The sequence below is a fragment of the Bos mutus genome, chromosome 1, assembly GCF_027580195.1.
Source record: "Bos mutus isolate GX-2022 chromosome 1, NWIPB_WYAK_1.1, whole genome shotgun sequence".
NCBI classification, from domain to species: domain Eukaryota; kingdom Metazoa; phylum Chordata; class Mammalia; order Artiodactyla; family Bovidae; genus Bos; species Bos mutus.
This window is the reverse complement of record NC_091617.1, coordinates 146,726,997-146,752,752: the sequence shown is the minus strand read 5'-3', so window position 1 is coordinate 146,752,752 and position 25,756 is coordinate 146,726,997. Positions and strand designations below refer to the sequence as shown.

At 43.4% G+C, this 25,756-nt stretch overlaps 1 protein-coding gene and 1 non-coding gene across 5 annotated transcripts in view; both read left to right on the top strand.

The window, feature by feature from the left end:
* PLCL2 (phospholipase C like 2) overlaps positions 1–25,756 on the top strand; it is a 212,830-nt gene that overhangs the window by 27,669 nt on the left and 159,405 nt on the right. The gene's annotated exons all lie outside the window — the stretch shown is intronic.
* On the top strand, positions 9,578–9,649 carry TRNAC-GCA (transfer RNA cysteine (anticodon GCA)). Its single transcript has one exon. It is a non-coding gene; the product is annotated as a tRNA-Cys (tRNA).

Genomic DNA, 25,756 nt, shown 5'->3' with positions numbered 1-25,756 from the left:
TAACTTTTCACTGCATTTTTTATTCTAATGATATATGTTAATTCCAAAGTTCTCTTCCAAGTAATGTTTAAGCAGATGAAAGTGAAAGTTTACTGCGTGGGCTGATTCGTCACTATCTGGTCGTCCTTCCTGTGGTATGTCTAACTCGCTCACCTGCTTTCACGGTTCTGCTTTCTGTGGAAAATAGACACAAATAGAGAGGAGGGTGCCTCGAGCCCGGCGTGCCCTCAGTCGGCTTCAGCAGTCGCCGCTAAGGGCCGGCCTGGCTTCCTCTGTGCTCGTCCCCACCAGCCCCCCATCCGTGTTACGGTAAAGCAACCCCCAGACACCGTGTTATGCATCAGGATATTTATACACGCTCCATCTTTATTATACCAAAGGATTAACAGTAATTCCTTGTATCATCAAATATCCAGTGTTCAGATAGTCAACTGCCTTTGAAAGTCACACCTTTAAAAATATATGATTTGTTTGGTTTAGGGTTCAGACCATGTCCCTCATATAGCAATTGGTAGACGTGTCTCTGAAGTCTCTCTCAGCCTTTTTCCATGTTGGTCAGCCGGTGCCAGTGAACAGGGGGCATGATGCCCTAGGGTTAGCTGAGGTCTCTGGCCCTCAATACACTGAGCGGTTGGGGTGTGGGCAGGGCCGCAGTGTGTCCACTACCTGGGGAGGATTTCCGGGCAGAGGGAACAGGGTGGGCACCGTCGTGTGAGCGCCCTAGCATGGCTGTCTGGGAGAGGGGTGGGCGTTGGCTGTCCTGGAGGCGGGTGGCCTCGGGGAGGAGATGCTGGGACTGAGGCTGTGTCCCAGCTGGTGGTTTATCACACATTTTTTTTTTTTTTCTGGTTCAGCTACATTTTATTTAATTTAAATATTAAAAAAATTTACAAAGATATCTTATATTTTTGATGGTGGGCTTAAAATAGTGTGTTTATTCAGATGAAGGTGAAATTAATAAAAATGTGATGATGGTAGACTGTTGGAAGTATGCAGTGTATCAACTCAATGTTTATTTTCTGATACTGTCTAAATTATCAAATAATTTATGATAGTTGTGGTAATACTCTATGGTAACATGTCATAAGCACTGTGGCGTCTAAGTCAACTGGATGCTTGGAACAGAGCATGCTTCATTCAGCCTTCTTTCTGCTTCTCCCTCGATTATACAGTTGCTGTTAGTAGCTGATGACATCCCAGAGGATGGGCCGTGGCAACCCCTGAGCCCCAGCTCGAAGGGCTTGTGTTATCCACCTGCTGAACCTGGGGAAAGTAGAGACATTTTGCCAGCTGAAGAGATCAGTATCTCTATGTTTCTAATACATATCAACCATTGTTATCCACACTGATGTTCTGGGGCTGAGTTCTTGATGTGATACCTTAAAATGACTACTTTTAACATATGGGTTTTTGCTGTTTCTTGATAGCAAGACCTGGGCTTGAATTCTGTCTCCCACTTACTGTCAGGCAAGTTATGTAACTTCTCTCCTTGCAGCTTCATCATCTGTGAAAAGGGGAAAAATGGTAGCCGTGCTTCCTTCAGAGGTCTGCTGTGCTGATCCAGTGAGTCAGGTGCGTTACAGCGTTTGGCACAGGGCATGGCAGGGGTTTATGTGTCGTTACTCCTGTTCTTACTGTCACTGTTTGTTTTCTTTTGAATAAACTTTACTGGAACACAGTCATGCCCATTCATTTTGTCTATAGCTTCTTTTGTGGGGGGTGTGTACTGTGTGGCTAATGGGATCTTAGTTCCTTGAGCAGGGGTCTGCCTGTGGTGGTGGAAGTTCAGGGTCGTGACCACTGGACCACTGGGGAATTCCCTGTCACCGTTCGCTCGTTAAGTATCTTTTGAGTCTTGAGTTAAGGTGCACGGAACAGATCATGACTGAAGAGGAAACAGGAACAAGAATATTAACATTTGTATATCCTGGGGTTGAAATTTGTACCTTACAACTCAGATGTGCTTCTTTCATATTTTATAAATTCTTTTATGTTTTATAACCAATTTGAAGTTGCTCTGGAGTCCCCATTCCTGTTCAGCACAAGGCAGCAAGATGTCAAAAATGTAGTGCAGCGGTGAAAGTCGCTCAGTCGTGTCCAACTCTCTGCAACCCCATGGACTGTACAGTCCATGGAATTCCCCAGCCCAGAACACTGGAGTGGGTAGCCTTTCCCTCCTCCAGGGAATCCTCCCCACCCAGGGATCAAACCTAGGTCTCCTACATTGCAGGCAGATTCTTTACCAATTGAGCCACAAGGGAAGCCCCATGTCAAAAACAATTCTGATTTAAAACTGGCTCTTTGGGGTTAAATGCTATCTCTTTTAGATGATTAGGAAACTTGGAGTTCAGGGTGGTTTCTTCCCTCTGTAAGGGATCTTCCCTTCCCATTGTCTGAGCAGCAGTAGAATTGGTCTGACCACTGCTACCGTTACTTGGTCACAGCCCACTCATTCATCAGCATCACACCCACACCGTCTGCCTTCCTGAGCATCCCCAGGATGAGCTGGCCTGGCTTCCCCCTGGAGTCAGTCCCTCACGGGCAGAGGACCTCCGCCCCGCTCCCCTGCTCGGCTCATTCGTAGAGTAGTTCTCCTCTGCTCCCCCAGGGAGTCAGCTCTCTTGTCTACTGGGTCATCTCCACTGGCATCGGCTGTTCTGGGGCTTACTTGTCCCCTGTTCTCTCGTGCCTCTTCCCTGCTGACTGCTGCCCAAGTGCTCCATCTCCCTCTGCAGCAGAACAGCTCGCAGACCTGCCTGCCCACTGGCTCTGGTGCCTGGCTCCCACGTGTTCCCTCCCTTCGAGCCCTTAGCCCCGCCAATACCCAGAGCTGCTCCGGTAAGGCCGCGGGCCCAGGCCTCCCTTCAGTGCCGTCAGGAATGTAGGACCCGGTCCCTCCTCCCCGTCTTGACACCCTGTCTTCCCTGGCGTCCAGAGTTCCCCACCGGCCCAGCATTTCTCCTGCCTCGCTCATCAGCTTCTTCCATCCCCTTGGTGGATTCTTCCTCTCTGACCTGGAAAGGTTGCAGTCATCTTAGTCTTTTCTCTGTTCTTTCCTCTCTGTTTACGCTCCTTTGAGGATCTTGTCCTGTCTCCCGGCCTTCAGTGCCATCTCTGAGTCCACCACCCTCGAATTTCCTGCTCTGGCTCAGTGTCTCTTCTGTACCTGGGCTTGCGTGTCCAGCTGCCTGCTGGATGCCTCCACTTACCACGTCTCAACACAGCTCTCCTGTTTCCCCTCCACCTACAGCCTCTATCCGTGCGATGGCTGCCTTCTCATCCATCCCTGGGGTCTCTCTGACTCTTCTCTCTCACTCACCACGTCCAGTCTATCAACCAATCCTTTTGGCGAGATCTTCAAAATATATCTAGAGTATAGACTATCATCCCCATTAGAGAGGAAGTTTCTATCTGATTTTCACTGTTATTTTGCATTATCATATTTTTTGTTTTCTGTTTGCATTGTTTTTAAAAATGTCATAGCTTGAGGGGAAAGTGGAGACACCATTCAGAACTAAAGGGCAGAAAAAGAATATTCCAAGTGTCTTTAGAATTCACTTCCTTTGTCTCCCTCGTTCTAGGAAATTTAAATCTAATTCATAGATTAGACTGTGTTTCCTTCTGAACAAATACGGGTCTTCAAGAAACAGGAGTTGAGTTAATAAGCTGAGTTAACAAGCTGTAAGCGTTACTTTTGCTGTGATGGTGTTGGGCTCTCAGGGATGGAGCTGTCAGCCTGAATGAACGGGGAGACCTGTCTCTAGTGACTGTTGGTGGCCTTTGTGAGCAGGCTTCATGCCAAATGAAAATTACCATTCCTTTGTCCCTTTGCTGTCATAAAATAGCATGTGGACGTCTTGCCTCATAGACAGCCTGCCCAGTGGCTTGGTGTAACCATTAAGTGGTTTTGGTTTTAAATATTTGATTTGGATTTGTGGGAACATTTTGTTTGTCGATTTTTAAAAATATCCTTGTAGTATTTCAAAATTGTATCACAGCTGTGATTGGTCTTCAAACTCAGAAGCAAAAAACAGACATGGAAGGGTGACCATCAGTTCAGTTCAGTTGCTCAGTTGTGTCCAACTCTCTACGACCCCATGTATCGCAGCACGCCAGGCCTCCCTGTCCATCACCAACTCCCGGAGTTCACTCAGACTCACCTCCATTGAGTCAGTGATGCCATCCAGCCATCTCAGCCTCTGTCGTCCCCTTCTCCTCCTGCCCCCAATCCCTCCCAGCATCAGAGTCTTTTCCAATGAGTCAACTCTTCGCATGAGGTGGCCAAAGTACTGGAGTTTCAGCTTTAGCATCATTCCTTCCAAAGAAATCCCAGGGCTGATCTCCTTCAGAATGGACTGGTTGGCTCTCCTTGCAGTGCAAGAGATTCTCAAGAGTCTTCTCCAACACCACAGTTCAAAAGTATCAATTCTTCGGCGCTCAGCCTTCTTCACAGTCCAACTCTCACATCCATACATGACCACAGGAAAAACCATAGCCTTGACTAGACAGACCTTTGTTGGCAAAGTAATGTCTCTGCTTTTGAATATGCTATCTAGGTTGGTCATAACTTTCCTTCCAAGGAGTAAGCATCTTTTAATTTCATGGCTGCAGTCACCATCTGCAGTGATTTTGGAGCCCCAAAAATAAAGTCTGACACTGTTTCCAATGTCTCCCCATCTGTTTGCCATGAAGTGATGGGACCGGATGCCATGATCTTACTTTTCTGAATATTGAGCTTTAAACCAACTTTTTCACTCTCCACTTTGACTTTCATCAAGAGGCTTTTGAGTTCCTCTTCACTTTCTGCCATAAGGGTGGTGTCATCTGCATATCTGAGGTTATTGATATTTCTCCCGGCAATCTTGATTCTGGCTTGTGCTTCTTCCAGCCCAGCGTTTCTCATGATGTACTCTGCATAGAAGTTAAATAAGCAGGGTGACAATATACAGCCTTGATGACTCCTTTTCCTATTTGGAACCAGTCTATTGTTTCATGTCCAGTTCTAACTGTTGCTTCCTGACCTGCATATAGATTTCTCCAAAGGCAGATCAGGTGGTCTGGTATTCCCATCTCTTTCAGAATTTTCCACAGTTTATTGTGATCCACACAGTCAAAGGCTTTGGCATAGTCAATAAAGCAGAAATAGATGTTTTTCTGGAACTCTCTTGCTTTTTCCATGATCCATCGGATGTTGGCAATTTGATCTCTGATTCCTCTACCTTTTCTAAAACCAGCTTGAACATCAGGAAGTTCATGGTTCACATATTGCTGAAGCCTGGCTTTGGAGAATTTTGAGCATTACTTTACTAGCGTGTGAGATGAGTGCAATTGTGTGGTAGTTTGAGCATTCTTTGGCATTGCCTTTCTTTGGGATTGGAATGAAAACTGACCTTTTCCAGTCCTGTGGCCACTGTTGAGTTTTCCAAATTGCTGGCATATTGAGTGTAGCACTTTCACGGCATCATCTTTCAGGATTTGGAATAGCTCAACTGGAATTCCATCACCTCCACTAGCTTTGTTCGTAGTGATACTTTCTAAGGCCCACTTGACTTCACATTCCAGGATGTCTGGCTGACCTGGTCACCTGGGCACCTGGGTGACCATAGGTGGGTGTAAAATGGTGAATTTTAGTGTTGATGTGTTTGGACGTCAATATTTTCATCAAAACAAAAAAGCATCCAGTATGATAAAACTGAAGGTCTATCTGTTACCTTTTACAAAGTACTTGTTAGCGGTTTAACATTTGTAGAGTAGTTTTCTTCCCAAGCTCTTTATTTCACCAATCTGAGATTGAATGCAGGAGGAGAAGGGGATGACAGAGGATGAGATGGTTGGATGGCATCACCGACTCAATGGGCATGAGTTTGAATAAACTCCAGGAGTTGGTGATGGACAGGGAGGCCTGGTGTGCTGCAGTCCATGGGGTCACAAAGAGTCCGACACGCCTGACTGAACTGAACTGGCTGAGTTTGTTTCCCTTCATTAACAGCTCACAAGTTGTATATGTTTGCTTTGCCATTTTTCCTTGAAGGGGACTGAGGCCTGTTCCAATGGACAAGGTGATGAGCAGCATTGCTCAGAAAGCCAAAAACAGACTTGTGGGCTCCTGAAGACCAGGTGCACGCCACCGAGTTTTTTTGCTTTCTTTGTTTTAAAGAATATTATTAGTACATCGTACTGGATAGCTAATGACTGAGAGGAACGAATCTCTGGCAGAGTTATAAAAAGGTACTTCGTTGCAAACCAAATCAACCATCCAGACAAACAGGCCGCTTCTTGAGATGCTGCTGTGGGTGGGTGGCTCCCGCTGGCGGACGTGCTCTTCTTGTCCCCGTGTCTGTCTGCTCATTTCTGATGCTGGTGCCAGGCTCCTGTCCCCGCGCACGTGGCCGTCAACGCCTGACCCCTTCCTCCTGTCCTTCTCCCTTTCCCTCGTGTCTGTGTCCGGGTGGTTTCTGGGTTGATGCTCCCGTAGCATCCCCTGTGAACTTCTCACTGAACGGCTCTGCGGTCCCCCGTTGCTTTAAGAAGGGAGCCTCGGCCTGCGCTGTGAGTTTTAGGACGCCCCTCCCCGCGTGCTGTTCCTCCCGGATCCCATCCTGCTTCTGGCCAACCCCTGTTCTGGCCAGATGGGGCCTCGTAGACTTCGATCACTTTTCATCCCTTTAGCTTTTTATCCTGTGTCCTATTCTGGAAACATGCTTCCTCTCCTCTTGGTTAGCAAGCTGAGCCCTTGTCCAGGGGCACTTCTGGCTCACTGCATGAATTTTGGTTGTAGGGCTGGCCCATGTCTTTGATACTCCAAGCCTCTGCTGCAGGCTTACTCATGTCTTCACTTAGAAAGTAGGATCACTGCTTCGTGTGGGGTGTGGTGTTCAATTTTTCTTAATCACACCGTCCGATTATTGTTGAGATTCTGTTATGACTAATAAGCATATAAATTAATATTTTAATGGTTGATTTGCTTTCTCATATGTTTACTTGAAACCGTATCACTTAAAATTTGGCTGTTAAGGGAAGCAAGTGTTTAAATTTAGTCAAAGATTTTGTGAAATGTGAAGTGACTTTGCTTTGAGAATGGGAAATTAAATCTACGTAATGAATATGAATATGTAAGTTTTGGTGTATATATATACATGAATATATATAAAACAGCTTTTGTGAAGTCATTTTTATGACAGTGTATTGCTAAAAACATCTCATTATCATTTTTTTAATGGAATACTGTGGTGCTGGGTTTAGAGATTTATTTTGTGAAAGTAAAAATAATCTGCCTGTAAATTTTGTTCCTATTAAAAAAAGCAAAAAAACCCCCTCTATTTTAGATTATTGAAATCCAGAGACTGTCTTAGTGTTTTTCTTTTTAAAAATGTTTTCTTCAATACCCTATGATGTGTGACTTGCAAGATTCCTCTGACAGCAGGAATCTTTAACAACCATAGTATGTATTACCATAATGTTTTAAATTTGGTAATTACAAAATGCAATTCAATTGTCAGTTCAGTTGCTCAGTCGTGTCCGACTCTGCGACCCTGTGGACTGCAGCACGCCAGGCTTCCCTGTCCATTATCAACTCCCAGAGCTTGCTCAAACTCATGTCCAACGAGTCAGTGATGGCATCCAACCATCTCATCCTCTGGTGTCCCCTTCTCCTCCAGCCTTCAATCTTTTCCAGCATCAAGGCCTTTTCCAGTGAGTCGGCTCTTTGCATCAGGTGGGCAAAGTATTGGAGTTTCAGCTTCAGCATCAGTCCTTCCAATTCATCGTTTCCTTTCTTCTTATTTAATGTGGAACTTCTGATGTATGCCATTCCTTACGAGAAATTGTTTCAATTGTGAGTGGAGAAAGTCATTGGAAGAGAAGTGACTCTAATACAGATCTTAATATAATCTATAAATGTTCATGAGGATAATAAAGTACATGGAGAAATATATTTTAACAGTGAGGGGAGGAATTAGGGAGAATCATACTAATTCACCTGAATTTTACTAAACACTAATATTATGTAGAAGAAAGATGGGGTTTCAAAAGATATATTATTTAAGTTCACCCATTATTAAATGTAGTATATTGGATTTAATTGTGAGCTTATTGAAATATTAGTGTTCTTACATGATAAAATAAATTTGAATTTTCAAGTTTTTTCCCCATGGTGGTCTAGTTTTACTGGGTTAAATATATGGGTATCTGTATTTTTTGCATAGAGTTTGATAAATCTTAATTTTAATGAAATTACATGATGGTAGAAATGAATGATTAAGAATTCTTACAGAATTTGTTAGAGAGTTTTCTTCTTATACGTGATTCAGAGGATATGTGTGGTTTAAAGATTTAAAGGTAAATTTAAAAAAAAAATCCCTTAATATTGTAAAATAGTACTTTCAGTTTAGAGGAACAAAGATTTCATCTGCTTATAAAAGCTGCATTTGTGGATGTTACAATACATCAGTTAAAACTTATCTCCTATCGTGTGGTAAAGAAAAATAGCACAAACCAAGCAGTGCGGAGTGAACACTCTTTTCTCTATGAGGTTAATGCTTTGATTCAAGGCCTACAAGTTGCTAACACTTCATTGTAGTCTCCACCTTATCCTCAACCTCGCTTTGTTTAAGGTGAGTATTCTGAGTAATGACGTCCATATATCCAGTAATGCTAACATGTAGCCAAATCCTGATATAGAGAAGGTCAGCATGTATTTGCTGTAAGAATTGCTGGAATTTTTCAGGGAGGATTTCATGTCAGAGTTTTCCATGCTCCATAATTCATGGGTTTTTAAGGCATCGGAAAGAGTTCCTTCCCTGAAGTTTAAACATATTCTCTGGTTGTGTGGGTCGGTTTGTTTGGTGTTCTGACTAATATTTTTCCTGTAATTTTATGACTTTTTCCTCTTTTTATTCAGATAATGTTTCACATCTGTCATTAGGAAATTGCTTCTCGTTGGTTTATTCTGTTTATGCTGTTTTTCCTTTTATGCTCGTCGTTTGAACTTGGGAAAATGATTACTCCTGGAAAGGGTGTTTGGCACTGTAGGGCCAGGCTGTCGGGGAGGGACACGCCTGCCCTGTGCCCACCCGGGTCCCACTCAGACCTGGGGGAAGCCGGAGAGAAGAGGGGGGTCACCCAGCCAGCCTCCTCTCAGCAGCAGCGGAAGCTGCAAACAGCATGAGGAAAATCCAGGCCCAACCTGCTCAGACCTCAGGAAATGATTCACCAGCATCTACAATAGTCCCATTATTTTTAATTAATTAAACCAAAGCATGCTTTGTAGGGCCCTATGATCTTGAAAAGCGTTCCAGGTTTGATCTGACTGATGGCTTGCTGCTTTTGTTTTGTTTTGCGTTTTTGCAGGTCGTTAGTCTGGTTTAATACTGTGGCACCAGAATTAACAGAGGTGCCATTGACTCAAGAAACCTGTCCTACTCAGAATAGACAAATTTGGGAAAGAACTGGAAATATGGATTATACAGCTCTTTTTAAGACAAGGAATGACCCAATGTTTTGCTTTTAAGCTAATTTTTCTCGTATGTTTTCATCAAGAAAATATCCTTTGTTGGGTTCTAACTCATTTAGACCTGATTCCCTGGTGGCTCAGACGGTAAAGCGTCTGCCTGCAATGCGGGAGACCCAGGTTCGATCCCTGGGTGGGGAAGATCCCCTGGAGAAGGAAGTGGCAGCCCACTCCAGAACTCTTGCCTGGAAAATTTCATGGATGGAGGAGCCTGGTAGGCTACAGTCCATGGGGTTGCAAAGAGTCAGACACGACTGAGCAACTTCACCTTCAGAGTATCTTTCCTCGGGCTTTAAAATAAGAAAAATGGCGTGTAGGATGGAGAAATGGTCAAGAGGGAAGCAGCCTCTCGCTGGACTTTCTGATTGCATCCTACAGATCGGCGTTTGAATTTGTCATGTTGCCAAAACTCCAGTGGTAATTTCCCGCCAAGAGTGTTTAGTGTGTTAAAGAGAAGAGCCTCACAGAAGAAAACGCATGCCATCCCTGTGAAAAGTTGGTGGCACTGTGGCATCGTAGGAACTCCATCAGAGCTTTTTATCGAGAATGAATGTCCAAATGGTTGGTGATGACTGTTGGGAACTATTTTGGCACAAATTACCTAGAGAGACTTAAAGTGTGAGTATATTGTCAACAAGAAGTTTGACAGGTATTAGGTAAGGATAGTTACGATGCTTTCCCCCACCTTTGGGGTTGATTATGTCCTGGACTCCCTTCTCTCTCTTGGTGACACCAGCCATGTGCTGTCCTGTCCTCAGAGGGCGAAGGGACGCTGTGTCCTGTGCCGGCCACTCTCCCCTTGCCGGGTTTCTTGGTCTCAGGAGCCCCGGGCCGGAGTCCCTGGCCGGGACCGCGGACCGAGACGCTGAGCTGGGCAGAGCTAGAAAAGGCACTTCCTCCCCGGGCCCGGCCTTTTGCTGGTGCTCGGGCCTGCTCTGTCCTCAGCATCTGGGTGTGCAGAGGGCACAGACCCTTTGGTGAAGGGCATCCACGCTCTGTGCACGCATGGACGGCTCTTTCTTTCAGTTAGGGTCGGGCCTGAAGGGCCTTTTTGACTTTCTCGTCCGCCTTGCTAACAAATGTAGGAACGCGTCTTACGACTCGCCTCAGCAGTAAGGTTGCGTTCCCAGCTGTTCTTTGAGCTTTTTGTCCTTTGGCCAGGACCTGCCGTTCTGGTTAGCCGCAGCTGTAGGACAGCCCGCCTTAAGCTTAGAGCGTGGAGCAGTAGCTGTCTTACTACGATCGTGGGTGCCCTGGGTCAGCAGATGGGACAGGACACGTCGGGGACGGCCCGTCTTTGCTGCCTGACGTCTGAGGCTGTATCTCGGGAAGACGTCAGTGAGGGGGGGGATGACTCAGAATGGGGCAGGGCATGGAGGGTCCCTGACACAGTGCCCCTCCACGTGGCATGGGCACACCAAGCTGGTGGTAAGGGCAGGCTGAGCTCAGCCAGGACTGTCCACGGGAGCGGACAGCGTGGCTGTCTCAGGGGGTCGAACGTGCCCCAGAGCAAGCCTCCCAGAAGAACCAGGTGGAGGCTGCCGTCTCAGGCGACCTAGCCTTGAATGTCACACTGAGTCGCTTGTGCTGCTTGCTTTAGGTTACGGGCGAGTCACCGGCTGGCCACGATTCGGGGAGGGGGGTGAAGTCCTGCAGAATCAGAGCGTGGGGTATGAGGGACACTGGCACCGTCACTTTGGGGGCTTAGGCCAGAGGGGAAGCTGCATCTTGATATCTGGATTCCCTAATGCCAGATGTTTGTTTTCTTAGGCAGATCATTCAAACATCTCGTCCTTTATTATTTAGTATTATGTAATATTTTCTGCATAATATTTAGTATTATGCAGAAAAAAATTTGAATGATTGCCTGAATCGTCTTTATATCTATGTGTCTTAGACTCTGACACACTGCTTCTGTGTGACTGCAGGATCAGAGGAAGACTGCTCAACTTGGGTTTAACTCATACCCTTAATCTGAGAAACTGGAATAAGATGATGAGATTAGGCCAGGTTACTCTAAGGAGGGGCAAATTGTCACCATGAACTTTACAATCAACAAGGCACTTAAACCAGGGGAATAGGGGAGAAACGTTAAAACGATGGAAATGTTTGTCTTTTTGGTAATGTGCAAAAAACTCCCCTCACGTCTAATGGCTGTGCTCATTCTGAGTACTGTGCACAGACGCACGCTGGGCTTCAGCCCCTGCCCTGTGTTGTCTTAGGAGTGGGGGTCGTGGGCAGAATTGTGTTCCACATGGCACGGAAGTATCGTGGCTTTGTGTTGGAGGAAAGAGACTGAGCTAACGGAACAGCCTGGCAACCTGCGTCACCTCAGCGGGTCTCTGCTCCGTCATCTGTACAGTGAGGGGTGGCGAGCTCTTCTAGCTGTAGGAGAGCTTTGACTTGCTTGTACTTACACAAGTACAACTGGAATGAGGCAGTTATATGACAGCTCAAAGTTAATATTAAATACAGAAATACAAGGGTCATTCAGTCAAGTTCCAGTTTACTCTTGGCTAAATGTATAGATAAACTTTTATTAGCAAGTCCCCAAAGGTACATAGAAATACTGTGGGAAAACTCTGAATTAGGTCAATTATTTAAAAAGATATGACATCATTCTTGCTTTTGAATACTTATGAATCATTATAGATATGAAATATTCTAGTTGAAAGTCTTGGTTTTCCTCTTTTGAACAACAACTCTGAATTCACTGATTTGAAGCCAAAATTTCAGTTTCTAATCTGGTTCCATCACTTCCTGGGAAATAGATGGGGAAACAGTGGAAACAGTGTCAGACTTTATTTTTTGGGGCTCCAAAATCACTGCAGATGGTGACTGCAGCCATGAAATTAAAAAACGCTTACTCCTTGGAAGGAAAGTTATGACCAACCTAGATAGCATATTGAAAAGCAGAGACATTACTTTGCCAACAAAGGTCCCTGTAGTCAAGGCTATGGTTTTTCCAGTGGTCATGTATGGATGTGAGAGTTGGACTGTGAAGAAAGCTGAGAGCCGAAGATTTGATGCTTTTGAACTGCGGTGTTGGAAAAGACTCTTGAGAGTCCCATGGACTGCAAGGAGATCCAACCAGTCCATTCTAAAGGAGATCAGTCCTGGGTGTTCATTGGAAGGACTGATGCTGAAGCTGAAACTCCAGTACTTTGGCCACCTCATGCGAAGAGTTGACTCATTGGAAAAGACTGATGCTGGGAGGGATTGGGGGCAGGAGGAGAAGGGGACGACAGAGGCTGAGATGGCTGGATGGCATCACTGACTCGATGGACATGAGTCTGAGTGAACTCCAGGAGTTGCTGATGGACAGGGAGGCCTGGCGTGTTGTGGTTCATGGGGTCGCAAAGAGTTGGACACGACTGAGTGACTGAACTGAACTGAAAGAACCGTTTGGGCTTCCCTGGTGGCTCAGTGATGATGAATCCACCTGCCAATGCAGAAGATGCAGGTTTGATCCCTGGGTTGCGAAGATCTCCCAGAGAAGGAAATGGCAACCACCTCCAGGATTCTTGCCTGAAGGATTCCTGAAAGGCAGAGGAGCCTGGTGGGCCACAGTGCATGGGGTCGCAGAAGAGTCAGATACGACTTGGTGAGCGACACCAAGAACAGTTTACTAGGAAACAGTGTGGTCGGGGTTGTGGGGCCCGTTTTGTCTTCCTGGGCTTGCGCAGGCCTTTATAGAAACACCAGCAGGCGTCTAGGCACTGCGCTGTGTTTACAGTGTTTGGTTATATGATTTTAGGAATTTGTCTATCTTGCCTAGATTTTCAAACGTGTTGACGTAACGCACATCATGTTCCCTCCCCTTTTCACAGCCCCCAGTGTCTGTGGTTATGTCCTTCTATCTTTACTCTTACTGTTCATTTGTTCTTTCTTTTTCCTGGTCAGGCTTGCCCATGGTTTATCAGTTTCATGAGTTTTTTCAAAAACCAACCTGCGGCTTTGTCGATCTTCGCTATTGCTCTGTTGTATCCCTTTTCTGTTTCATTAATTTCAGCTTTTGTTTTCTGTTACTCCCTTTATCCTTATTGTTTCTTTTGCTTCATTTGGGTTTAAATAAAGGAAAGGAAACATTATTTTTGCTGTTTTTCTCACTTGTAAAGTTGTGTCTCTGGCTCTATAATATTTAGCCTTCCTTAGGGTGTGAATCCTGTGCCTCATATATCTGGCTTACAGAAAATGGATGAATTTTATGACTGGAGTTTTTTGAAGTCTGGTGGGGAGGGCATCTGGATTCCCAGAAGGGCTTCCCCCAGAGTAAGGAGGAGTCACCCTGGGGAGCAGGACGTGAATGTCAGGTCCAGGGAATCCTCATTGCAGCGATCATGTGAATGTGGACTTCAGAATGGTGTTTTCTGGAAGCTGTGGCATAAAATAAGCAAAGCAATTGAAAATTTGTTCAAATTATAAAATAACTCATACCATATATAGCATCTGTCTACAATTTAATCACCAGAATATGTTCTTGCAAAACAGCCTAAGTTTGTTTTTTTTTTGCCCCCATCACTGCTTCTGAGGGTAAAAAAAAAAAAAAAAACCAGTGAGGCAAAGAGCCTCTGTGTTTTAAAACACATTTAAAAAATGTGTCCATAATGTTTTGTTAGCGGTACTGTTTGTAGTTTTGATACTTCATTGTCTGTGGAAAGTCTTTCCTATTGTAGCAGGGAAATGTGACCAGGGACACTGGGACCGCTTGACTGCGGACCGCACATTTCAGACAGACTCTGTTCTCAAGGCTGGTGAGGGTAGCACTTCTTGGCTTTAGAATATCAGTTAATCTTTAAAACCTGTGTGTATTATTTAATAGATATGCTATTAATCTTTGTTTTTCTTTTTTGATAGATAATATGACACAACAGTGTGTTAACTTCATAAGATGGTATACAACTTCACTGTATTATATTCCACATAAATATAAGTTAACTTTATTATTTAATATCTGATAAACTTCTATTTACTAAGAATCTAAACCGCTAGAAAGATCAGTCCAAAATTTAGAAGCATGTATACAGATGAAAGGGAGTGCAAGAGAGCAAGAAGGAGCACTGTGCCCTGTGGGTGGCTCCTGCAGCTGCGGTGGCTGTTGGCGGGGCCAGCCCCGTGGCGGACATGCTCACACAGGCAGGATGGCAGTGCTTGTATGCCGTTTGTGTTCGTTTAAAAAATAGCTTTGTGTCTTATTTAGCCAAAAAATAGATTTACTTCTCATTTAACCAGAGGCCACCCGCTTCCTCAAATACTATGAAGAAATAGGAGTTTATGGTATTGATAACCATTGTATCGTAACCGCTGCTAATTGAGAATGCAGTGAAACATTTTGAATATTAATTCCTCAGTATCAAATCACAATCTATGAATGTGTTTTTAGTTATCCCCCATTCATAATTTTCCTTTGTCCTTGCCACTTGGAAGAAATTTAGTATGTGGTATCTCTCATTAAAATGATATCAATTATATCTCACCTTCAATTAAAGTTTAAATTAAGAATTTCATTCAGAAAGACAGAAAGATCAAAACCATAAAAAAGAGCTTAGCATTTGGACTTAGAAACATCTTTGAGCATTACGTAATTCATTTGTATAACTCATATGGTGAATTTTTCCAAGGGTAGGAGACCAGCTCCTCTGCTTTCTTATGTATGGGTTTCTAGCAACAGATACCTGGTAGATAGAGAGATGCCAGTCATCTATTTTAATCATATCTTTTAAAATGGACAGTTCCAGAATAAAGTTGCCTTTGTAGAGCATCTTTCTTTAACATAATTACCCACGTGGATTGTTTTTCATTTAATCATCTGTCTTTATCCAAAAAAAAAGAAAAGGCCTTAAGTACAGTAACTAAGAGCTCAAGTGGCTGACGTATTAGAAAGATGATTTACATGCTTAATGGGAAACTGTGAATTGGTGGTTCTCATACCCAGTCCTGGCAAGCTGATGAAACACCAGCACGTGGTAAGATCATTGAACACATGAGCTGAGAACAAGCTTGGGAGGAAAACAGCATCCAGATTTCCCTGAAAGGAGATCTTGTTTCACCAGGCTTTCAGAATTCTTCAAAAGCTGGGTCAGGATGCGGGTGAGAAAAGCAGGAGATACTCGGCTGCCTGTATTTTAGAAAAACGTGATGCAGAGGCATGGTTGGCTTTGAAAGAACAAGGGTCTAAGTTCCCAGAACATCACTATTCATTTTATATACAAGTGCAAAAGTCTTTTCTAAAGGCAGGTGCAGGTCATTTTAGTGTGATCTTTACTATTACCCCTTTCTAGTAATCAGGCAACCGGGTATAAGGAATTGGATTATGAAAGGTCCAAATAAAAAGATTGTATCTTTAAGAAGAGACACAGGAAGTATTAAGATAGCTGGGAGGAAGAATCTCATCCAAGAAACTGGTAGTTGTGGGAAAACGAAAGTTGAAGATGCTTTGATTTTGGTCGGTTGGTTGAGTTATGCACATTTTTAGCAGGACAAAAAAAAACAGAGTTGCATGCAATTATTTAAAAAGGATGTGATACAACAAAAGCTATTTTTAATCTGTGGCAGGGTAGAGGAAGATTTATGCTCTTTAATAGTTATGCACTTTTAAAATTAATTCCTGTGAAGTAGAATCTTCACTGCTAGAAGAATTTGACTGCAGTTTTTGTTACATTAAGACTTATTCAGAATTTTGGTGTTCAGAATTTAGCACTGTGATTGAGACTTTATAATAGCAATACTAAGTCAAACCTATTTTAAGCATATAACCCTCCTCAAAACTTGAAAGCTATTGTCAAATTTTAAAATGGTCTAAAAATGAGAACTTAAATGATTTTAAATCTCTTCATGTGTTTCTCACTGGATGGAACTTCCTTTGATAATGCATTATGTCTCTTAATTGTCATAAAAGGTAACTTTCTTTGTCAGAAGAAATCATCCCTAAGATATCATAGTTCCACCAAACACAGCTGTGAATGAGACCGCATTTGGGAAATAAATCTTTGTGTGCATGTGTTGATAGTTTAATGTGTTTACCGGAAGGCTTAGAAACTATGCTGTTAGGTGCTATTGAAATATATCCTACTTGATCATGGAGTATGAGTCTTTCTACATGTTGTTGGGTTCAGTATGCTAATGTGTTGTTGAGGATTTTTGCATCTATATTCATCAAAATTATTGGCCCGTAATTTTCTTTTTTTGCAGAGTCTCTGGTTTTGGCACCAAAGTTATAGTGGCGTCACAGAATAATTTTGGGAGTGTTCTCTCCTCTTTAGTCTTTTGGAAGAGTGTGAGAAGGATTGCCATAAGTTCTTTGTATACTTGGTAGAATTCCCCAGTGAAGCCTTCCAGTCCTGGACTTTTGTTTGAGGCAGTTTTTGAAATTACAGATTCTATTTCACTTCTAGTGATCCGTCTGTTCAAATTATCTTTTTCTTCTTGAATCAGTTTTGACAGGTTGTATCTAGAAACTTGTCCATTTCTTCTAGGTTGTCAAATTTTTTGACATGTAACTGTTCATAGTATTTTCTTATGATTTTTTGTATTTCCGTGGTATCAATTGTTATTTCTCTCCTTTCATTTCTTATTTATTTGGGTCGTGTCTCTCTTCTTCAAGAGATTATCATATTTTGTATATAGTGTGAGGGAGTGTTCTAACTTCAATGATTTACATAAGCCTGTCCAGCTTTCCCAACACCACTTGCGGAAGAGACTATCTTTTCTCCAGTGTACTTGCCTCCTTGTTGGAGATTAATTGACTGTGGGTGTATGGGTTTATTTCTGGGCTGTCTATTCTGTTACATCAATGCATACGTCCGTTTTGGGGCCAGTTCCATGCTGTTTTGATTACTGCAGCTTTGTAGTATTAAAGTGTGGGAGGATACACCCCTTGCTTTGCTTTTTCTTTTTTCTTAGGATTGCTTTGGCAATTCTGGGTCTTTTTTGGTTCCATGTAAATTTTAGGATTCTTCATCTTAGTTTTATGAAAAATGTCATGGGTAATTTGATAGGGATCACATTAAATCTGTAGATTGCTTTGGGTTGTATGACCATTTTAACAATGTTGGTTCTTCCAGTCCAAGAGGATGGGGTTGCTCTCCGTTTCTTTAAATCTTCTTCAGTCTCCTTTATGAGTGCTTTGTATTTCTCAGTGTGTAGATCTTTCACCTCCTTCAGGTCAGTTCAGTCGCTCAGTTGCGTCCAACTCTTTGTGATCCGTAGACTGCAGCACGCCAGGCCTCCCTGTCCATCACCAACTCCTGGAGTTCACTCAAACTCATGTCCATTGAGTTGGTGACGCCATCCAACAATCTTATCCTCTGTTGTCCCCTTCTCCTCCCGCCTTCAATCTTTCCCAGCATCAGGGTCTTTTCAAATGAGTCAGTTCTTCACATCAGGTGGCCAAAGTATTGGAGCTTCAGCTTCAGCATCAGTCCTTCCAATGAATATTCACCTCCTTAGGTAGGTTTTTTTCCTAGGTATTTTTTTTTTTTTTGATGTGGTATTAAACAGAATTTTTTTTTTTTACTTTCTCTTTCTGATATTTCATTGTTAGTATAAAGAAATGCAACTGATTTCTCTATGTTAATTTTGTATCTTGCTACCTTGCTGAATTAAATGATCAGTTTTAAGAGTTTTTGTGTGAAATCTTTAGATTTTATATATAGAGTATCATGTTATCTGCATATAATAAAACAATTTTACCTCTTCCCTTTCAATTTGGATGCCTTTTATTTTTTTCGTATCTGATTGTTGTGGCTAGGACTGTGTTGAGTAGAAGTAGTGAGAGAGGGCATTCTCATCTTATTCTAGAATTCAGTGGGAAGGCTTTCAGCTTTTCACCATTGAGTATTATACTGGCTGTGGGTTGGTCATAAATGACTTTTATTATGTTGAGACATGTCCCCTCTGTACCCACTTTGGTGAGAGTGTCTGTCATGAATGGATGTTGAGTTTTGTCAGGTGCTTTTCTTCTCTATTGAGATGATGTGTGATTTTTGTCTTTTCTTTTGTTGATGTGGTGTATCACACTGATGGATTTGCACGTGTTGAACCATTGTGATCCTGGAATGAGTCCAGTTCCATTTCTCCAAGAGGTTATCATGCTGAGTGGAGTCAGTCAGATAAAGACCAAAACTGTGTACTTATATGTGGGATCGAAAAAATAATACAAAGGAGTGTATTTATAAAAGAGAAACAGACTCAGAGACATAGAAAACAAACTTATGGGTACCAAAGGGGTGAGGGATAAATTATGAGATTAACAGAAACCACTATATATAAAATACACAGATGTATTTTAAATAGGTTCACTGGATAGTGCAGGGAACACAATTCAGGAGCTTGTAATAGTCTATAATGTAGAAAAATATGAAAAAATATGTGTATAATTGAATCGCTTTGCAGTATATCTGAACTAACAGTATTATAAATCAATTATACTTCAGTTTAAAAAGGAAACATATCCTGCAGGTATATTTCTGTCAATAGAAAAATCACAGTTGGCAACAGGCAGATGAAACATTCTGTCTTTGAATGGACACAGTATCTTTTCTTAACCCATGGTAATTGAAATGAAAATATTATATTTTAGGGAAAAGTCTTTTAGAGGCAGCTAAATATGATATCTTAGGATTAAAATACAGGGTTTAGTTGAAGACTATTTCTCTCTCATCCTTCCTCCATCATAGCATCCATTAATGCTTTGGACAGACAGAAAGCTTCTGGAAGCAAAATTTTGCATATAGAACCCTGATTTCTCTATTGAGACCTTCCATAAAGGTGGAAAAGTGTTCACTGGAGAAAACAGTAACCCTTTCATAATAATAAATAAATAATAAATATTTCATAATATATAATTTCATAATTATAATTATGTCATAATAAATATTTAATACATAGCATCTTTTGCTAACAGTGAGTTTAAATGATTACTATGAATAGTGAAATATTGCAGGTGCTCAGAGTCAGCTGCCTTGCTGCCCCCTCTTCAAGCAGTGACGGAAGTGTGACTCGTGTGAGACGTCTCTGCTGGTCGCGACCGCCAGCCCTGGTGGCCCCGCGGGTCTGGGCGGGGGTCTGCAGGAGGCGGGGGTCTGCAGGAGGCGGGGGTCTGCAGGAGGCGGGGGTCTGCAGGAGGCGGGGGCAGTCCAGCTCTGAGGGGTAGGGGGGACCCCAGACTAGCAGCTGGCGGCTGCCCCGGGGGCTGGCCCCAGGGGCCGGTTGGAGGCGGGGCGGCGCAGACGGAGGCCGGGCTGTCGTCTGCTTCTCTCCCTTCCTACCCGCAGGGTCTTCGCCCTGGAGTCCGGCAGGCCGGCCGCACCGCGCGCCTCTCACTGGGCTTCCGTCCACGAGGCAGAGTCTCGGTTAACCCGTCGCTCCTCCTGTTCAGAAACTCTGGGGCGCAGGACTCGGTTCAGTCACCTCACAAGACGGCCGCTGTTAATTGTGCCCTTAGGGAAATAAACTTCCGTTCTTATTTTTAATCAACGTTGGGGAGCTTTCAGCCGTTTGGTTCCTTAATATTCCTCTCTCTCCCTTTCTTCCTGTTCTGGAATTCTCCTTATGCACGTGTGCTGTGACGGCTGTGTCCTGGAAGTCTCTTAGTCACTGCTCACTTTTCTTCCCTTTTTTCCTTCTGCTCCTCATTTCAGTTCAGTTCAGTTCAGTCGCTCAGTCGTGTCCCCATGAATCGCAGCACGCCAGGCCTCCCTGTCCATCACCAACTCCCGGAGGTCACTCAGACTCACGTCCATCGAGTTGGTGATGCCATCCAGCCATCTCATCCTCTGTTCCCTTCTCCTCCTGCCCCCAGTCCCTCCCAGCATGAGAGTCTTTTCCAGTGAGTCAACTCTTCTCAGACGGGTTCATACCTCTTGACCTGGTTTCAAGATGTGGATTCTGTCTTCTGCCTGGTCACATCTGATAGTGAGCCCCTCCAGTAGAAATTGCAGCTCCGTGATAGTCCTTTGGAAATCCAGAACTTCTATTTGGCTCCTTAAAAAACAATCATTTATATTTATTGATAATCTCTGTTGGATGAGACATCACTCTCATGATTTCCTCTAGTTCTTTATACATGATTCTCTTCACCTCTTTGTGCATATTTAAAATCATTGATTTAAATAAAGTCTTTCTCTAGTAACTTCAATATGAGGCCTTCTCAGGGACGATTTCTAATTGCCTTTTCCCATCCTGTGTATGGGCCATACTGCTGTATTTCTTTACACACTGTGTAATTTTTTGCTGTTGAAAACTGGACATTTTTAATATTATAGCATGGCAGTTCTGGAAACAAGGCTCCACTCCCCAGGGCTTGTTGCTGTGTGTTGCGGTTGCTGTTGTTTGTTTATTGACATTTCTGTACTAACTTGGTGAAGTCTGTGTTCTTCATCTTGAGTGGCCATTGATGTCTCAGTTTTACGGGCTTAGTGGTCAGCTGGTGATGGGGCAGAAATTTGCAATTCTGTCTTAGCCTATACTTCCTACTTGCCTAGAACGTAAAGGTCAGCTAGAACTGAGAGTTTTGGGCTTTCTGGGGACTTTCCTGAGTATGTACTTAGCCCCATGCGTGCACGTAGCTGTCTAGATTCCCAGGAATATGTCTGATCTTTTTAAAGTCCTCATTTGCCAAAGCATCTCATCCCCCAGCCTCCTCTCTTCTCAAGCTTTTTGATTCACTAATTGTTTACATCAACTGTTATCCATCCCCCACCCCCAGGCAGCAGCAACAAATCTATTTGCATTTAAGTGTTTTTGACAAAAGTCCGAAGGTATCTGCCTCAATGCCGATAGGTTTCAAGCTGGGAGAGGTTAAGTCGAGCCCTTTGAGCCGAGCCAAAGAACTGGTCGAAAAACACACAGCCGCAGTTCTTGGGAATACGCTCTGCTTTGCTTCTCCTGGTGGTGGTCTGCGTGCTGGGAATGTGGGCTGTTCTCTTCTAAGCGCCTCCACCGCTGAGCTGGGGAGGAGAGGGTGAGAGCAGAGCTAGTTATGATACCACAGCGCTGACCTTCCCCTGGAGATTGAGCTGGTTTGGTTTTGTTTTGTTTTATTAAATGTTCCCCTGGTTTTGCAATCTTTTAGCTGTTCCCACAGTGCCAAAAAAGTTGTTTGAGACAGTTTTGCCAGTTTATTTTCTGTAGCGGAATGAGCTTTTAGAGTTCCCTGCTCTGCCGTGTCCACTGCTGTCCCTTGGCATCTGACCTTGGTTTTGTCGGCTGCTGTTACCCTCAGACTGGAGCTGTTCAGCATCCAGCTCACCGCCCTTCTTGATGAGTCTATTTTACTGAAGTGTATGAGTGGATATACTCTTTATTGCTTATGTATTTTGCATGGCAGCATTTGCTTTTCTTAGTATATATATTTCCAGAACCCTCTAGAATTATAAGTGTTGTAGCCACGCGTTCTGGGAAACAAACTCAGAAGGAAAATGCAGATAGTGGAGTCCAGTTTATTACACTGGTGGGCCCAAGGCAGAGCCTCCTTTTAGCTAAGGACTGCGACCCATTTTTGTGAAAACCTTGTATACCCTAAGTGTCCGGCCCCAAAGTCTCTGAAACTAGTCTGGACAAAGGAAAGAAAGATACAATCTAAGTTAACCCGTGATTCCTATGCCTTAAGCCTAGGTAGTTAACAGTGAACAATGATCAATAGGCCTGTGGTCATACCCCAATAGGCGTAATAGAATGTATGATTCTATTGGGTTACACAGATAATTAGGGTATTCTTTTAGGCCTCGGAGAGTCTAGGTTCAAGCCCTGGGGCTCTTCCATTCGGGGTCTGGTTTTCCAGTTGGTGTGTCGTTTCCATAGATACCGGGCATAGAGCTCAAAGTCCACAGTCCGGCCCAGGATGGAGTCCTGCTTCCAAGATGGAGCCTGTTGCGTCTGTTTCCTCCTTCATTAGCACTGCACTAATGAAGGTCAAGTTCATCTGGGTCAAGTTGATTATCCCAAGTTAATGTAATAAAAATTTAAAGTCTAATATTTTGTTTTAATAAGATTTTCTTATTTTAGTGAACAGCATAAAGTTTAAATTCTGTTACTCTAAGATTCAACTTTCCTAGAATTTATCTAATTTTGAAGTCAATAGTGTTCGGGGCACATATTTTATAAAATATTTATTTATTTATTTGGCTGCACTGGGTCTTCGTCGTGACAAGTAGGATCTTCGAGCTTGGTTGCAGCGTGTGGGCTCTAGTTCCTTGACCAGAGATCCAACGTAGGCCCCCTGCGCTGGGAGCTTGGGTCTTAGCCACTGGACCCCCAGGGAAGTGCCCGCGTGCACTTTCAGTGTGTACTTTACTGATTGATTCATGCTGCTCTTGCCCACTGGCCTGAGAGCCCTTTGGCGCAGAAACAGTCTCTGTTTTCACTCACCTTTGTGCCCCTAGCGCTTGGCATGGTGCCTGGCACATAGTAGGTACCCAGGGAGCGTTTGTAGAATAAGTAAGGAGACGCAGAGGCTGCTAGATGCGGACTGTGGGGTGTAGGCTTGTACCGCTTGAATCATCTAAACCTTTAAGTTGAGTCAAGTCGGATAATGAGTGACAGGAAGGTCTCCTGGGTTTTAGCGTTAGTTTTTGTGGATTACTTAGGAAAAAACCAAACACCAGATTCTCTAGGACCCGTCTCTTTTAATCACTTCCAATTGGACGTGTCAGGATAATTTTTTTTTCCCCTGTTTTGAAATGAATACAAACTGCTCTTAGGTCATCTAACATCTTTAACAAAGAGAGTGAAATCTAAAGTAGAAGCCCAGGATTTTAGCATTCCAGGCCTTGGAACTGTCAGCTGTGAGCAAATCAACTTTTCCACGACCCACGGTCAGCCTCAATAGTCTGAGCTCGTTGAGGCTCGTTGGCATGAGTGGTGGGTGGTGCCTCTGCCCCGACGCCCATCCCCGCTCTGAAGGTGGGGCGCGGTCTGCTGATTTACCAGCCTTGCTCAGCATACGTCAGGGACTGGGGGTAATCAGATACCTCTAGGTCAGAATTTCAGGTTTTATTCAACTATATTTCATGTATTATATGAAACTTAAATCTACAGAATTCAGGGCTTTTAAAAAAAAAGTATAAAATGACCTAAAGCCATTATGGTTATTCAGTGTGTCCATTTAAAATTCCAAAATCCTACTAGTACACATATTTATCTTAGTTCAAGTTATAAATATGTGCTTTATTGTTCATTTTGTTTTTTGCAATTATCCAATATGTTTTTTTCTTATTGGGTCGTGATTCACGTAATTTCACCCCTTTACAGTCTACAGTTTATTGGTTCTTAGTATATTCACAGATGTGCAACCATCAGCGCTACCTCATTCCAGAACATTTTCACATCCAGAAAGAGAAACACCCTGCTTGTCAGTAGCCACTACTGGCCCTGGCAACTGCTGGTTTACTTCCCATCTCTTTGAACTTGCCTCTTCTGGACTACTCATATAAGTGGAATCATATGACATGTGGTCATTTGCAACTGGCTTTTTTTTTTTTACTTAATCACAGAGTGTTTTCCAGGTCCCTCCACGTTACAGCAAGTGGTACCAACACTTCATGATCTGTTTTACGGCTGGATAATCTTCTGTTGTGTGGGTCCGTCACACTTTGTCCACTGCTACTTGATGGACATGTGGGTTCTTTTCCTGTCTTGGCTATTATGAGTGATGCTGCTATGACACTTGTGTGCAGTCTTTTTTGTGTGGACCGTCATTTTCATTTCTCTTTGGCTGCACACCTAGATGTGGAATTGATGGGTCAGACGCTCACTGTATGTTTACTTTTTTGAGGATCCACCCGATGTTTTGTGAAGCAATCCAGTCTGCTTTCCAGTCACCGTTTCAAGTTCACAAAACAAAGGAGTTCGCCATACTCGCTCTCAGTTCTATGAACTAAACATTCCAAGTGCTAACAATTTATAGGGAGCGTGTCTGCATAAAAACAGTTAAAATTATTTTCTTTTGATCACCCTCTTCCAGGACATTTAAAGGTTACTGCCATGCCCGTGAGAATGGAACCTTTTGCTGATCCTTCATGATGACTAGTATTTCTTTTCTCAATATTTAAATAGTTATTAATTTATTTGGCTGCACCGGGTCTCAGCTGCAGCACGTGAGATCTTCAGTCTTCATTGCAGCATGTGGGGTCTGGTTCCCTGACCAGGGGTCGAACCTGGGCCTCCTGCATCGGGAGTGTGGAGTCGGCCACCGGCCCGCCAGGGAAGCCTCCCTGACCAGGGGTCGAACCTGGGCCTCCTGCATCGGGAGTGTGGAGTCGGCCACCGGCCCACCAGGGAAGCCTCCCTGACCAGGGGTCGAACCTGGGCCTCCTGCATCGGGAGTGTGGAGTCAGCCACCGGCCCACTAGGGAAGCCTCCCTGACCAGGGGTCGAACCTGGGCCTCCTGCATCGGGAGTGTGGAGTCAGCCACCGGCCCACCAGGGAAGCCTGGTGCTGGCATTTCTGCACGAGTGGCTTTAGATTGCTCACAAGCAAACAGAACGAGGCCTGTTTCTCATAAAACCAAATACTCTAGAATCAGACAGGTGAAGTCTAGCTCTGCTCTTAGGTTCCTAGCAGTGTCACTCTGGGGACTGATTCCCTTTCGTGAACCTCAGTTTCCTCCTCTGTACAATGGGATCAATAAGAGTCCCTACTGCCTATAAGTCTTAGAATGAGATCATGTGTGAAAAACACTTGCCTGACACTTCCCAGGTTCTCAATGAATGTTGACCATTGTTAACCTTATTATTACTGCTGTATCATTATTTAACTGCAAAGACTTTCTTTAGAAGAATAAGGTAAATAATACATAAAAACACATTCCTGACACTACTTGGAGATGAATCTTGCTTTACTATCATGATCATATTTTCATTCTAGCAAACAATTTATACTCAAAAACTTTCTAAGGTGAGAGGAGATGGGGGGGGGCCAACTTAAATGAAATTGCTTTTTGGTAATTAATATTCATCTTACCCTTCAGTGTATGTAAAATTAAAGCAGTTTTTTTTCCTTTCCTTCTTTCTTGAAGCAAATGAAGTTTAGACACTGAGAAATTTATTTTTATAGCTAAAATGAAATATTGAAATCATCCCTCCTTTTTGCACCACTTAGTTATTCTTTAAGAAAGAACAGGGTAAGTCCTTCACAGAATGTTTGCAAGACATTTGCACAATAGGTTGTCAGCAGTCACATTTCTCTTTGGTTTTGCTCTACTTGTAAGTAACCAAAGTGATTTTTTTTTTCAGTTATTGCCACATCAT